The following is a 15,291-nucleotide window of genomic DNA, read 5'->3' as shown; positions in this document are numbered from 1 at the left end:
AATCAGCAGTGGAATAAAGGATGAATTAGAACCTTCTAGGTGACATTCTCACCACTTGCTCAGACCTCACTCTAACCAGGTCCAGCAAACTTGATAACCTCCAATATCTTTGCCCCAGGTCTGATTAATCCCTATTCTTAAACTGTTTCCTCTTAATATGTGCATAAATAAAATGCCTACTTATCTGAGAGATGTACAAATACACAATATTTATCTATCTGTGGCTCTAGAATTTTGTCTTCTGAGGCCAAAACAGGGGTGTGTGTGTAGATGTATTTGACAAACTCATTTATTTATGATAAACTGCCCTCAACCTTCTTCACATATGGCAATGCGTATTTTTCCATCTCTGCTACAAAGAATCCCATCCTTCTGATTAACAGTTCAATTTCCCTCCCCCAAAAAATATCATTTTGAAAGGGAGTTGTTTTCAACATTGCCAACTTTTTTTAACTGTATAAAAGATACAGTTACTCCCCAGATTCTACTTCTCAGATACAAATTATTGTATAGGCAAAGTACATTCCAACTCATCTATAGGCAACGTTTTTTGTACCATCATCTATGTCCCTTAAACAGCTCTCTGTGTAGTTTTCTTTCCATCACTACGAAATCAAAACAAATAGCACTTTTTTGTGCTGTATTTGTGTGGTTACTATGGTGGTGATCTGGATTTTACACCTAGGATAATCCTATTTGGGGTGGGAAAGAAAAGTATGGAACCAAAAGAATGAAGTAAGTTAGGGGAATGGTCAGCACCTTTAAACATTTACTTTTCCCCTGGAACAGCCTTTGGCCAAGATCTATAAAACTCTGCCCTGAGTCTTCAGTTTCCTGGAATGAAGGGACTTAGCATTATGATGAGAACACCATGACCCTGGCAAAATCAGCAACCCTTCCCCTTGCTCTTAGGAAGCATTAAAATTCGGTTTCTCGCTGTTCCCCAAATTCCCACCTCCCACTTCCCCCAATCCTAGTCAGGCCCTGGCCCAAAGGTTCTAATGACCAGACATGGAAATGCCATGGGCTGACCGCGAGTGATGGAAAACAAAGGAGACAGGACACCTTGCTCACGTCGCACCTTAACTGTACAGCTCTCCCCCAAATCTCTGAGGATGTCACTGTAGGTGACTCATGGTAACAGCAGTTAATGAAAGAAATGTTGTACATTTTCTGTTTTCATGGGTTTCCTGATTGTCAACAAAATGATTTCCTCGAATATTTGCATCAAGTGAACCAATGGTTTCCAAAGTATTTTAGAAGTCCCCCCCCACTCTTAAATAATATCCTTAATAAAAAAACAAAACACCTCCAATAGACAACATAAAAACAGCGGATATGATTGAAGAGGGGAAGATGCAAGGCAGGGCCACAGAGCTCTACCAACAGCCTGCCTACCTACTCCTTGGCTTCCTCACAAGGTTCCTTAAACATCCTTCAGAATTCTAGGGCTCTGGAATCATGACTTGAAAACCAATTAAAGAGATCCTGTCCTTGGAATCAAAGAGTTAATACTCATAGTCTCGGCTATGCTAAGCAATGTAAAAATCCATGATACACAGTCATTTATAACTTTAAAAATTGTTAGGCATCGCTAACTATTTTCTACAAAATTTTGCCCCCTTGATTTTTAACTCTGGGAGTTCATCAAACAGGCCCAAGTTCTTAAAAATGCATTATGTCCTCTTAAATTTGTTTTTGACAGAGGAAAAAAAAAGCACTATATTTCTTGTAATTAGTGAATTAATTATAAAGCATAGAGTCAGAGGCCAGAATCATGTGAAATCTTATTAGGTAATAATAAGTAGTTTCAGAAAGGAAAAGAAAAACAAGCATTGATCCCCATGCATCCTAGCTAGCCAACTAAATGTCCAGAAATTTAATACACCCTGCTGCACATTTGTTGAGTTCTCCTAAAACTGACAAAACAAAAGACAGGTTTTAAAGAGTCAATAAAAATGTTTTGTAAAGTGCTCTGAATACCTTAAACGTTACAATGATGCCTCATTTCAAAGAGACGGTTGAATGTCATGAATATTTCTGTGTCATTTTATTATATACTAGAGGCCCAGTGCACGGATTCGTGCACCAGTGGGGTCCCTTGGCTTGGCCTGCAGGATCAGGCCAAATCCGGCTCTCTGATATCCCCTGAGGGGTCCCGGATTGCAAAAGGGCACAGGCCAGGCTGAGGGACCCCACCAGTGCATGATCAGGGCCAGGGAGGGATGTGTGAGGTTGGCCAGCCGGGGAGAGACCACGGGAGGGCTCCAGAGTGTGTCTGGCCATCTCACTCAGTCCTGATCACAGGACCCCAGGAGCAAGCTAACCTCCTGGTTGGAGCGCCTGCCCCCTGGTTGTCAGTGCACATCATAGCGAGCGGTTGAGTGGCCTTAGCATATCATTAGCATATTACACTTTGATTGGTTGAACGGCTGATCAGACAACCGGACACAGCACATTAGGCTTTTATTATATAGAATCCTCAAGAGATAGTCTCTTGAAATATTAGGATCTAATCATTTCCTACTTAAAAACATGAGTTTTAATAGCTAATCCCACATTCTAGCATAATTGCTGATGGCTTTTCTAAATTACTTGTACTTATAAATCTCACTAAGCAGTGAGTTACTTCAGAATAGAATGTAGGTTCTATTGATCTTAGTATGGTTACTCATTAATTCATTTAACATTCATATTGTACCCTTATTGGCTTTATGTTAAATACTTACAAATAATAAGTATATATGGCAAAGCATCACAGACCCTCTCCATAAATAGTAAAAGTATAACAAACAAATTATTGCCATACATTGTCTTAGAGTTCAACACATGTGTCACAGGAGCACAAGGGAGGGACAGAGAGCTCACCTGGAGCAGCAGGGCACAGGGCAGATCTGAGCTACCGTGGATGCTTCAGCTAGGTTCTGAAGACCACTGGGAGCTAATCACAGACATGTGATGAAATACAAGATCAGAAGATTTAAGCAGCACCATATATCCAAGAGTCTCATATGCCATACTGAGGATTTTGCATTTTATTCTGAGGAGCTATTTAAGAATGAGTTTTTGTTAAGTCACCTTGACTAACAGATGCTAGAATGGAAGGAGCAAAACTGGCTGCAGGGAGACCAGTTAAAGGACACGTATGGTGATTCAAGGTGAGAAAGCAGGGGTCCTAAACTAAGGCCATGGTAATCAGAACAGAGAATGGTGGCTACACTTGAGAAGTATTAAGGAAATAAAACAGTAAAGATTTAAAAACTTGGGTTGAGGAGATAGACAGTAGTGAAGATATCATAGACAATGCCTAGGTTCCTGGTTTCGGCAACAGGGAGAATAACAGTGCCGTTTGCTAATGGAGAGGACACAGGGCGAGCAGCAAACCCACTGGGATTAAAGGAAGGAAGACGACTTTAGCTTGGGACATAGGGTATGTCAAACCTGACGCTCTGGTGGACATTCCAAGAGGAGATGTGTAGAAGTCGCACAAGAGGGCCTGCTCTGCAGGGGAGAGACCTGTTCTGGTGATATGAGAGCCATTAGCATTTAACACTAATAAATGAAGTTAGGAAAGTGGACCGAATGAGCCAGGAGAGGGCCAGGGAAGAAAGCTGAAGACTAAACTCAGGGGAGCCCCAGCAGGAGGCAGAGAGATGGAGAAACCTGCAAAGGAGACGCAGAAGCATCAGCACAGGTGGTGAGAAGTGGGTTAGGAGAGCACAGAGAACAGTTTTGAGACGGGAACACCGAAGATTCAAATGATCCTGAAATACAGCAAAAGCACTAAAAAGAGGCCAACAGATTTTTCAGCAAAAGAGGTAATCCATGACCTTGGCAAAAATAGTTTTAGCGGTAAGATGGTAACAGAAGAGAAACAAAAGCTGCTGAGGATAAATATGATGTGAGAACAGAAAAAAAAAGTTCTAGCATAGCACCTTGGACATATGAAATGTACAAACTATTTCCTTTTTTAATTCAATTTATCGGGGTGACACTGGTTAATATGATCATATAGGTTTCAAGTGTACAATTCTATAATACATTATCTGCATATTGCATTGTATATTTATCACCCAAAGTCAATTCTCCTTCAGTCACCATATATTTGGCCCTCTCTACCCTTCACTTTCCCCCCCACCTTCCCTCCCTCTGATAACAACCATACTGTTGTCTGCGTCTATAAGTTTTTGTTTGTCTTGTTTGTTCATTTATTGCTTTCAGCTTTAAATCCCACATAGGTGAAATTTTATGGTTCTTGACTTTTTCCAACTGCCTTATTTCACTTAGCATGATATTCTCAAGATCCATTTATTCATAAAGATATGTGCACCCCTATGTTCACTGCAGCATCATTCACAGTGGTCAAAACATGGAAACAACCAGTGTCCCTCAATAGATGAATGGATAAAAAATAGGGAGTTTCCTCAAAAAATTAAAAATGGAACTGCTGTTTGATCCAGCAATTCCACTTCTGGGAATATATCCTAAGAAGTCTGAAACCCCAATCAGAAAGAATGTGTGCACCCCTATGCAGTTTTATTTACAACTAGGAGCCCAGCGCCACCCACCCTCCAGTCCGGCCCTTCCTCCCTCTCCGGCCCTTGAAGCAGCTGTGGCCACTGCTGATCAGGCCATCCCCCAGCGCAGGTGCATGGAGGCCCCTACTGCCCCGTCCCCGATGCTGTGAGCCCACAACCTCCTGTCCGGTCCACCCATTAGGGTGTCCTTGTTAATTAGCATATTTCTCTATTAGATAGATAGATAGATAGATAGATAGATAGATAAGATCTGAAAATAGCCCAGGTGCCCATCAGTAGATGACTGAATAAAAGAGCTGTGGTGCATTTATACAATGGAATACTATGCAGCTGTAAAAAAAGAAGGATCTCTTACCCTTTGAGACTGCATAGAGGGACATGGAGAGTCCCTCCACCAGTGGTTCTCAACCTTCCTAATGCCGCGACCCTTTAATACAGTTCCTCATGTTGTGGTGACCCCCAACCATAAAATTATTTTCGTTGCTACTTCATAACTGTAATTTTGCTACTGTTATGAATCGTAATGTAAATATCTGATATGCAGGATGTATTTTCATTCTTGGCGACCCACAGGTTGAAGCGAAATAAGCCAGTCAGAAAAAGACAAGTATCACATGATCTCACTTATATGTGGAATCTAATGAACAAAATAAACTGATGAACAAAATAGGTTCAGAGACATGGCAGCATGGAACACACTGACAGATCTCAAAGGGAAAGGGGAGGGGAGTAGAAAGATACTAACCAAAGAACTTATATGCATAGCCCATGGGCACAGACAAGTGTGGTGAAGGCCTGGGGTGGGGCAGGAGCCCGGTGGATGGGGGCAAAAGGGAAAAAATGGGGGACATCTGTAATTCTCTCAACAATAAAAATAACTTTTAAAAAAGAGGTGGTAGCCGAAACTGGTTTGGCTCAGTGGATAGAGCGTCGGCCTGTGGACTGAAAGGTCCCAGGTTTGATTCCGGTCAAGGGCATGTACCTTGGTTTCGGGCACATTCCCAGTAGGGGGTGTGCAGGAGGCAGCTGATCGATGTTTCTCTCTCATCGATATTTCTAACTCTCTATCTCCCTTCCTCTCTGTAAAAAATCAATAAAATATATTTTAAAAAAATAAAAATAAATAAAATTAAGTTAAAAAAAAGAGGTGGTACATATATACAATAGAATACTACCCAGTCATACAAAAGATGAAATACTGACATTCGAGACAACATGGATGAAAATTAAGAATACCAAGTATTTCTAATTTACATTGTTCCACTTCATGTCACCCTGCCCAAGTTTTAAAAATATGCCACAATCCCCCAAAGCAATACCAAGAAATATTTTATGATGGCTTTGACTACAACTGAAACCTCAGTGGGCAGTAAGAGAAGTGCTCTGGGACACTCATTACAATAAGCACTTAAGATTCATTTAAACCAGTGGTTCTCAACCTTGGCTGCACATTAGAATCACCTGGGAATCTTTTTAAAATCCTGATTTCTGGGCCTCATCCTCCGGAAATTCTGTTTCTTTGTTATGGGGTGGGGCCACAACATTAGTCACAAAGAAACAGAATTTCCGGAGGATGAGGCCGAAAAAAAGGGATTTTAAAAAGATTCCAGGTGATTCTAATGTGCAGCCAAGGTTGAGAACCACTGTACCATGGGAGGAGGGGACCACATGTGAAGTCCATTTTACCTAATTCCTGTTTTCTCTCCACAAACAGCTCCTTCTTCTAACCCCCACCCCCCAGGTTTCTGTCAATAAGATAACCAACATTCCAGCATGGCTGGCGTGGCTCGGTGGTTGAGTATCAACCTATGAAAGAGGTCCAGGTTCAATTCCCTGTCAGGGCACATGCCCAGGTAGTAAAGTATAAGCATTTTTAACTTAAGTAATACTTCAGAACACAGGAAAGCTCTTTGTTAAAGTCTGGTTAGCAAGCGTAACAGAAAAAAATATAACAGAGCAATATAAGACTCAAATATGATCATGTAATTTTTCTTTATAGATAAGACCAAGAAGAGTTTGATACAAAAATTTGAGAAATCTGTAAAACATATGCTGGAACCCCAGTGTGGGGCATGCAGGAGGTAGCCAGTCAATGCTTCTCTCTCATCTTTGATGTTTCTATCTCTCTCTACCTCTCCCTTCCTCTGTGAAATCAATAAAAAGATATTTTTAAAATAATAATAACCAACATTCCAAAGACACACAGCCTCAAAACTTTGGAATTTTCCTTAACACCAGTCTCCCTCAGCCTCTATATTCAAATAATCGCCAAATACAATGGATTCCACATACTCCATGTGCCAGGCATTTATCTCTTTCTTTCCATTCCTTCCTCTGGGATGCAGTTAGGCCCTTTACTCTTTGAGCAACTTCCGAATGCATCCCAGTTCTTCCTAAGGAGTTTCAACTGCTCCCCATAAAGTCCAGTTCCAAGTTACTGCTTTCGAGCCGCGAGTGATTCCCCTCTGCCTAGTGAAGTACATACATGAAACACTCCTTGACCTGGCATTTAAGACACAACTACATGCCAGTTTTCTTCATGAACAACCTATTTAAGGCCTAATAATCTGAAACTCCCAGTCTGTACTCAGGGCATTTCTGCCAACTGAAAGCCTTCCCCCATCTCCTCTCACCAAAAAAAGGCTGCTTAATGCTTCACTAAGAATCTCAAGCATTGGTTCCTTCATAATGGTTCCTTTCCCCAGCTGCTTCTGACCCTGTCCTTCGAGGAGCCCTCACAGAATGCCTGTGTCCCCTATGCTTCCTACATATGTCTTTGGTATGATTTTTGTTTCTGTCTTCTGCCACTAGTGATCCATTGGCTCCATGAGGGCAGGAAATGTGCCATGGCTATTTCTCATCTCAAGGCACCTAATAATCTGATCATAGTAACACTGTCAGTACTTGCTGCATTTAATAGAAAATGCTCATGCATTAATGCAGGTTTGGAGGCAAATCAGTTCATCACAAGGAGTGAATGAACTGCTCTGTCCTTTAGAGCTTTTACGGCTCCTTTCCTGTGAACCATGCTGATTCCTGCTGGTTGTGTCCAGATTATCTGAGTTTACCAGTTAACTGTCAGTGAAATTTAGGAAATTTGGATGAATAGATTACATACAAATAACTTTCAAACAGAGAAAGTAAATATTAGGCCAATTTTGAGACAGGAAATACCTTTTTTTAGAGTAACTCCTATTATTCTACCATAGGAAAAAGTAATCTCTCAATAAGTTAAAAAGAAAAAAAAGAAAAAAAAGAAATGCTTTAAATTAAACATGTGTTTTAGAAAGCAACACAAGTAAATTTTAGGCCCTCTGTTTTCTAAATTTTATCTACTAGATTTTCACCTTATGAACACGATGAAAAGATACTATTTTAAACTATTTCTTAAACTGCAGAAAGCAAATGTAGCCATCACATACACAGACACACACACTCGCACACAAGCTATAAATCAATATAACACTATAAGATTCAATGAAAATAGTGACAGCTTTAAAAAATGCAACCCAATGTATAGCCAAATAACTCATGAAACTCAGCATGCATTGCTGACTTTGGACATGATCACCAAATTTAACAAGGTGTTCTTGAGAGAAACAAAATAAGACAGGTCCCCGGAGCATCCATTCAAAATGGCAGATGCATCTGAACTCCAGGGCAAACTCCTCTAGGCTAATATTATGGTTGGCCTTAAATTAAGATTGTAAAGTGTAAACATTTTTAATTTAAGTAATACTTCAGAACACAGGAAAGCTCTTTGTTAAAGTCTGGTTAGCAAGCATAACAGAAAAAAATAGAGCAATATAAGACCCAAATATGATCATGTGATTTTTTTCTTTATAGATAAGACCAAGAAGAGTTTAATACAAAAATTTGCAAAATCTGTAAAACATATGCTCATTAAAAAAACATTAAATGCCCTACAGTGCAATCTGGAGGAGCACATCTATTTTTCATAAATAGTATTTCACAAAGTCATTCATCATTGAGTCACACATATCAAAGCTGTCATTTTCAAAAAGAAAAAGAAATGTGTGCCTTGCAGGTAATCTTTGCTACATGAAACTGGATTGCTGCAAATTACCATTCACTGAATTCTTTTAAAGCCCTGATTGCTGCCTGTCACCATTTGGCACAATCCAATAAAAGTTATTTCCCACCAACACCTACCGACCACCACCACCACCACCCATTCAGCTTTAGAAATCTGCTTGGTTCCTTAGCTTATCTTGTTAAAAAGATGGTTAAAGTCCTTACAAATTTCCAAACTCTCATTAAAATCCCTCCAGTACAATGTCAGATTTCAAAGCTCTTCTGTACTTTTCTTTACATGTGAATTTGACATGGACTCAGAATATCTTTAAGACATCTGCTCTGAGTTATTCTTCTAATACGAGGTGAAAGACCTGTGAACTACTTTCAAATAACTATTTTAACTATTGACGACATTTAGGATATAGCTAACTAAGGTTAGAAAGCCAGTATGTTATTTTTAAAAAACAGCAAAATTAGTTGATTTATATTGGGACAGGCTGCTTAACTTTGGCATCATAAATCTTAGCCCTATCATTTGTCCCTAATTTCTGGGACAAAAACGGAAAGAGTTGATCGTAGATTGTAAAATTGACTAAAAGAATATAACATGATTGCTGTTCTACATATAGTATGGGAGAAATCCACATTCCTAGAGTCTTTCTAAATAGGTAGAGGGAGGTCAACAAATTTCTGATCAAGCAGGCATGAGTTTCACTTCTTGGAAGCAGAGGGAAAAAGTAATCCAATATATATTTTGTACAGTCCAATACAAACTCTTCATTTAATAGGCGAGGAAACTAAGGTCTACGCAAACAGGAGATTTTACTTCTAGGAAAGTAAACTAAGTTAGAAAGATCCAGGCAAAAGTACCAAAGGCTTTGAAGTATTAGACAAAATTCGTCAGTGGCAATGATTTACGCAAAATTAACTTACACATAAAGGAGATTTATTGGCTCCCTTACTGCAAAGTTAAGAAGTATGTATGAGCTTCTGATAAGGCCTGATCCAATGATTCAATGAAATAACCAAGGACCCAGCTCCATTTCACTTCTCCACTATACCGTTTTAGCTCATTATTCCAACACAGGGGCCAGCAATTCCTGAGGCTGACTAGTCCCTTTGCTCACCAAGAAAGAAAGCATTGTAGTTCTGAAATATCAACCAAAGCCCTGTGATTCAGTTTATTGAATTGGCTTAGGTCACATACCCACCCTGCATACCTCACTGGAGCCAGAAGGATGAAATACCCTGATTGTCTTGATCTGAACAGCAGGAGGTGAAGTCAGTTTCCCTGAAAATTCACAGACAATCAGAAGGAAAACATGAGCTTTTGGTAGGAGAGAAGTTGGCAAATAAATGGTGGGAGGCAATCAAAGAGCTTACCCCACCAATGAAGTCTGGAACATATTCTGATCCTGTATCTGAAGACATCTGCCTCTGCCCTTTTTAATAGCCCCTGTTTTGAGATTTTGTAATGTTGACAAAGCAAAATAATATATATTTTCTCCAATGTAAGAGTACAGTAAATTTTGCCTAAAAATATAAAAGCAAGCAGTCACTATAAAGGAAATATATCAGATGGTAGGATGATTTCCTTAATTCTGAAACTCCAACTTTACCTTGCTTGTCGCAACAAAAGTGAAAACAAGGAACTCAAGTGGCCACATAGGAGTAATACAGATGTGTCAAGTAAATGTTTTAAATACCTAAGGGCAGGGAGGAAAAAGAAAAGTATTTTCAGAAGGAAGAGAAATTTCTTCCAAAAATGAAAGAGAATACCACAGTCTCCAACACAGCATAGGCTAGTCAAGACATAACATCCTGAAACTGAATGCCATAGTAATTGGAAACAACTGAACCTGGAAGGCAACCCTCTCGATGGTAGTTTATTCGTGTTAGCTCCATACTGCACATTTTCCTAATGCCCTTCCCAAGTATAAGACAGACTTTCAGAAAAGCATGATCAAGGAGATCTAGAACTCAGATTACCCTTGTGCTGAAAGATCATCTAATCTAGTACATTTCAAACTGCAAAGCAGAGCAAAGGAGGTTTTGTAACCACTCCCTCCTCCCACTATTACATCTCTAAGAAGAACATGCCTGATTTTATTTAGTCTACAAAAAAATAGCTTCTGAAAAATATTTCATGTGACCAAAGATCGTTGTATCGAAAGAACAGTTAATCTATTTTTTTTTCTTTTTTAAATATTTAATTGTAAAAACACAACATATGTGCCCTCTTAACAAACTTTAAGTGTACAATACATATTGTTGATAACAAAAACAATTGTAAGCAAATCTCTACTAGAGCTTCTTCATCTCGCTTAAATGAAACTTTATGCCTGCTGATTGGGAACTCCCCATTTCCCTCTTCACCCAACCCCTGGCAACCACCATTCCACTCTTAAATAATTCTGTGAATTTAATTAATTTAGATACCTCGTGTAATACTAAGATAAAGCATGCAGTGAAATGTCCTCAAGGTTCATCCATTTTATCATAGAATGCAGAATTTCCTCCTTTTTTAAGACTGAATAGTATGACATTATATGTATACTAGAGGCCAGTGCACGAAATTCATGCATGGGGGGCGGGGGGAGGGCTGTCCCTCAGCCCGACCTGCACCCTCTCCAATCCGGGAGCCCACAGGGAATGTCCTACTGATGGCTTCGGCCCACTCCCCGTGGTTCTCTGCTGTCTGCAGGGCCCGCTTGGCTGCTGCCCAGGTCGCCGTGGTGACGGCCAACCAGGCCCTGCTCTCAGAGGCTGCCCCGGGACTGGAGGACTCCAGCGGGGCTGAGAGGACTAGGTGCCGCCATCTTTTTGTCGGAGTGGTGGTTAATTTGCATATTACTCTTTTATTAGATAGGATACCATATTTTCTTTATCCATTCATCTGTCAATAAGCACTTAATTTCTCCCACATCTTGGCTATTATAAACAGTTCTTCAAAGAACGTGGGTGTGCTAGTAGCTTCTCAAGATACTGATTTCAATTCTTTGAATAAATACCCAAAAGTGAGATGACTGGATCATATGGTAGCTCTATATTTAATTCTTTGAAGAGCCTTCATACTGTTTTCCATAGTGATTGCACCACTTTATATTCCACCAACGGTGTAGGAAGGTTCCAATTGCTCCACATCCATGCCAACACTTGTCTTCTTTTATAACAGCCATCCTGACAGGTCCAAGGTGATATCTCACTTGATTTGTTTTCCCCAATAATTAGTGATGTTGAGCATGGTTGTGTGTGTGTGAGTGTTTTTTTAATATCTACCTGTTGGCCATCAGTATGTCCTCTTTGGAGAAACGTCTATTCAACTTCTTACCCCATTTTTTAAATCAGGTTATTAGTTTTTTTGCTATTGCATTTTTGGCGTTTCTAATTTAGTCTAGAGATTAACTCTGATCAGATATCTGGTTTGCAAGCACCTTCTCCCATTCTGTAGGTTGCACGTTTAATCTGTTGTTTGTTCCCCTTGCCGTGCAGAAGCTTTGCAGTTTGATGAGTCCCACTTGTTTATGTTTATTCTCGCTGCCTGTGCTATTTGTGGCATACCCATGAAATCACTGCCAAGATTAATGACATGGAGATTCTCCCTATGTTTTCTTCTAGCAGTTATTCAGTTACAGTTTCATTCATTTTGAGTTGATTTTCACTAATTTTTGTGCATAGTGTAAGGGTCCAATTTCATTCTTTTGCATGTGGATGTCCCATTTTTCCAACACCTAAATTCATTATTTTTCTAACTGGATCTGAGAAACTTAAATCCAAAAAGTTTCAATCATATTTCAGTATACAATATAAACACCAGAATTGGACTCTGAAATTCATTCAACAATTATAATGTATCTACTATTACTATGTACCTAGAGCAGTCTCTGTAAGCCAGTCTGCAGTCACCAAAAAACAATGTATCAGAATATCTAAAGAACACCTTCAAGTTCAGTATTTCTTTTCATAAACAAAAATGTTCAGAGTACATAAGCCTGTTGCATTGATATCCCAACTCTGCTTACTTGTTCAGAGACTGAAGAATAGCTTCTTAACTCTCTTAACCCTCAATTTTCTCATCTGCAAAGAGAAATAGCATAGTGCTACCTCTGAAGGATTAAAAGAGACTAAAAATATGAAGTACATTTTAGAACTGAGATAATGTCAAATACATGTTAACTGGTAATAGTAATTGGAAATAACTCAAAACACAAATATGTATTTTATTAGCAGGTGGCACAGTTTTGTTTTGTTTTCATTAAAAATGAACAGAAGGCCCTAGCTGGTTTGGCTCAGTGGAAAGAGCGTCAGTCTGTGGACTGAAGGGTCCCAGGTTCAATTCAGGTCAAGGGCACATGCTTGGGTTGTGTGCTTGATCCCAGTAGGGGACATGCAGGAGGTAGCCAATCAATGATTCTCATCATTGATGTTTTTATCTCTCTTTCCCTTTCCCTTCCTCTATGAAATCAATAAAGATATATTTATTTTAAAAAAATGAACAGAAGGATCTTGAATAAAACAATTATAAAGCCAAGTGTCTGATGAAGAAAAGCAAGCTGTGTAAAGATGGATTAATTCTACACAAGAATATCTTGCATGATTGTAAACATTCTAGAGACCTACACTGGAAATGAGTCAATGAAATAGCACTTGTGATGTGAGTTCTATTGAGAGGTAGGAATCTAATAGTAGCACAGAAGCAGTGCAAGTATTCTATGCATTTTGGCCCTTCTCTTTAGTACAACTTAGAGAAGGAATGTTAGCAATGGTTAAAAGATTGCATCATAATTTGGGGTTTAAGTTCATAGAAGAACTTGTAAATGTAGCTTAATGTTTATCTTTAATATACATTAGTAAGGCTGGTTTTATGGATCATACTATAAAAGCTGATCCTTATTCAAAATAAAGGCATAGCAAGGAGTCATCCAGAGATAAAATCTGATTTTAAAAAGTAATTTTTCACACAATAAATAATAGCAGGCTAACATAATTTTATATGTTAAAATAATTATAATACACATTATCATGGAGATAAAAATATCATGGAGTCACCATGGTAAAGAAATTACCATTCAAGGTTCCTCTCTGCTTTAGATTTTGCAATCTTATGACCAACTTTGAAAGAACAAAAGTAATAATTCCATTAATAAAAGATTATTGCCCAGCCTGTGTGGCTAAGTGGTTAAGCATTGACCCATGAACCAGGAGGTCCCTGGTTCATTCCCAGTCAGGGTGCATGCCCAGGTTGCAGGCCCAATCCCAGGTGGGGACCGTGTGGGAGGCGGCCAATTGATGTCTCTCTCTCTCATCGATATTTCTGTCTCTATCCCTCTCCCTCCTGCCCTCTCTGTCTAAAATTAATAAAAACATATTTAAAAAATAAAATAAATAAAATATTATTAGCAGACTACTGATATTACTTTTGATACTTTGCAGAACTAAACTAATTGTGCACTTAATACGCATAATGCTTTACTTATGGTCTGTGCTTATATTACACATTGCTATTATATTAATAGTATAACAGAATAGCATATGAGTATCACACAAACAAAATATGCATGTTACACATGCATATAAGAAACATGCTAAGGAAATCATTACAATTTTTCACAAAGAACTGCCAATCTAAGATTATTTATTTGAAATATGTAGATCATTTTTCAAGATGAGCACATTTGGATCACATGAAAAAGGACTCTACTTAATTTTCTCCTTCACCAACTTCCAAAAAAAGACAAGAAATTTCAAAATTCACCAAAATCTCAATATGTCATTTAGTTTTAATGCTATCAACCTTCAAGGAGACAGGTTGTACTTATGTGCCTACAAAATGCAGTATTTCTACTCTAAGCCAACTGAAGCATGGCTCTACTAATTCTGTTGACATGTCAACATTAACCAAACTGAAGCACTCTCCGAAGCTAACCGACACCTCACAAACATCTTGGTTCAGTCTCTAGAATAAAGACAGGTTCAGAATGCCAAGCAGATTCTCGAGACACAGAAAACACCAGGGCCTGGCGAAGGAGTAGGAGTTTTCATTCTGCCACAGCAATTCTTCTTTAAAGTTTGGAAATCACTCTTTTTAGCGTCGATACATGCAGCTTAATGGGTACACGTGCTTCCTTAACCTCTGCAGAGGAAAAGAAGATGATGAAGCACTCAGCTTTGAGCACATTATCCCAAGACTAAATGTTCACAGATAACCGTGATGAGTTATCTCCCCTTGAAAGAATACATAAAAATAACTAGTTAGTTGAACTGTTTAACCACTTGGAAAACAATAATTAACCAGTGCCAAACCTTGCAATAAGCACTCAGATTCACTATGGAGCTATTTGGGATTTGATTTGCTCCCAAAAATGTAATGAAGTGAGTATAGTCTGAAATAGGGGTCACTGTTTAAAATCAGTCAGCATTTGGCATGTTTCGTGTTCTGCTTATGCTCCTTGGCAACAACAGTGCAGCCAACCAGGGCTTTTTAGTGCTCTTTCTGGGGATGTTTGACAAGTCCTCACTCCCACAGTCCTTTAACATGGGCTTCCCCAGGCAGGGATACAGATCCCACACTGAGCCCATAAACCAATTAGTGGGAGGCCTTGGCATCGCATTCAAAGACCTTTATAAAAAGTCAGTGTAGCCGGCTGTGTGAAATCTGACGTGTGGGGAGCCCCCATAAAACTCTTTAATGGAAACGAGGGGCTTCTTCTGGAAA

This window comes from Myotis lucifugus, unplaced genomic scaffold (assembly GCF_000147115.1).
Source record: "Myotis lucifugus unplaced genomic scaffold, Myoluc2.0 scaffold_12, whole genome shotgun sequence".
Lineage (NCBI taxonomy): Eukaryota > Metazoa > Chordata > Mammalia > Chiroptera > Vespertilionidae > Myotis > Myotis lucifugus.
Note: the sequence above shows the minus strand (reverse complement) of the source record.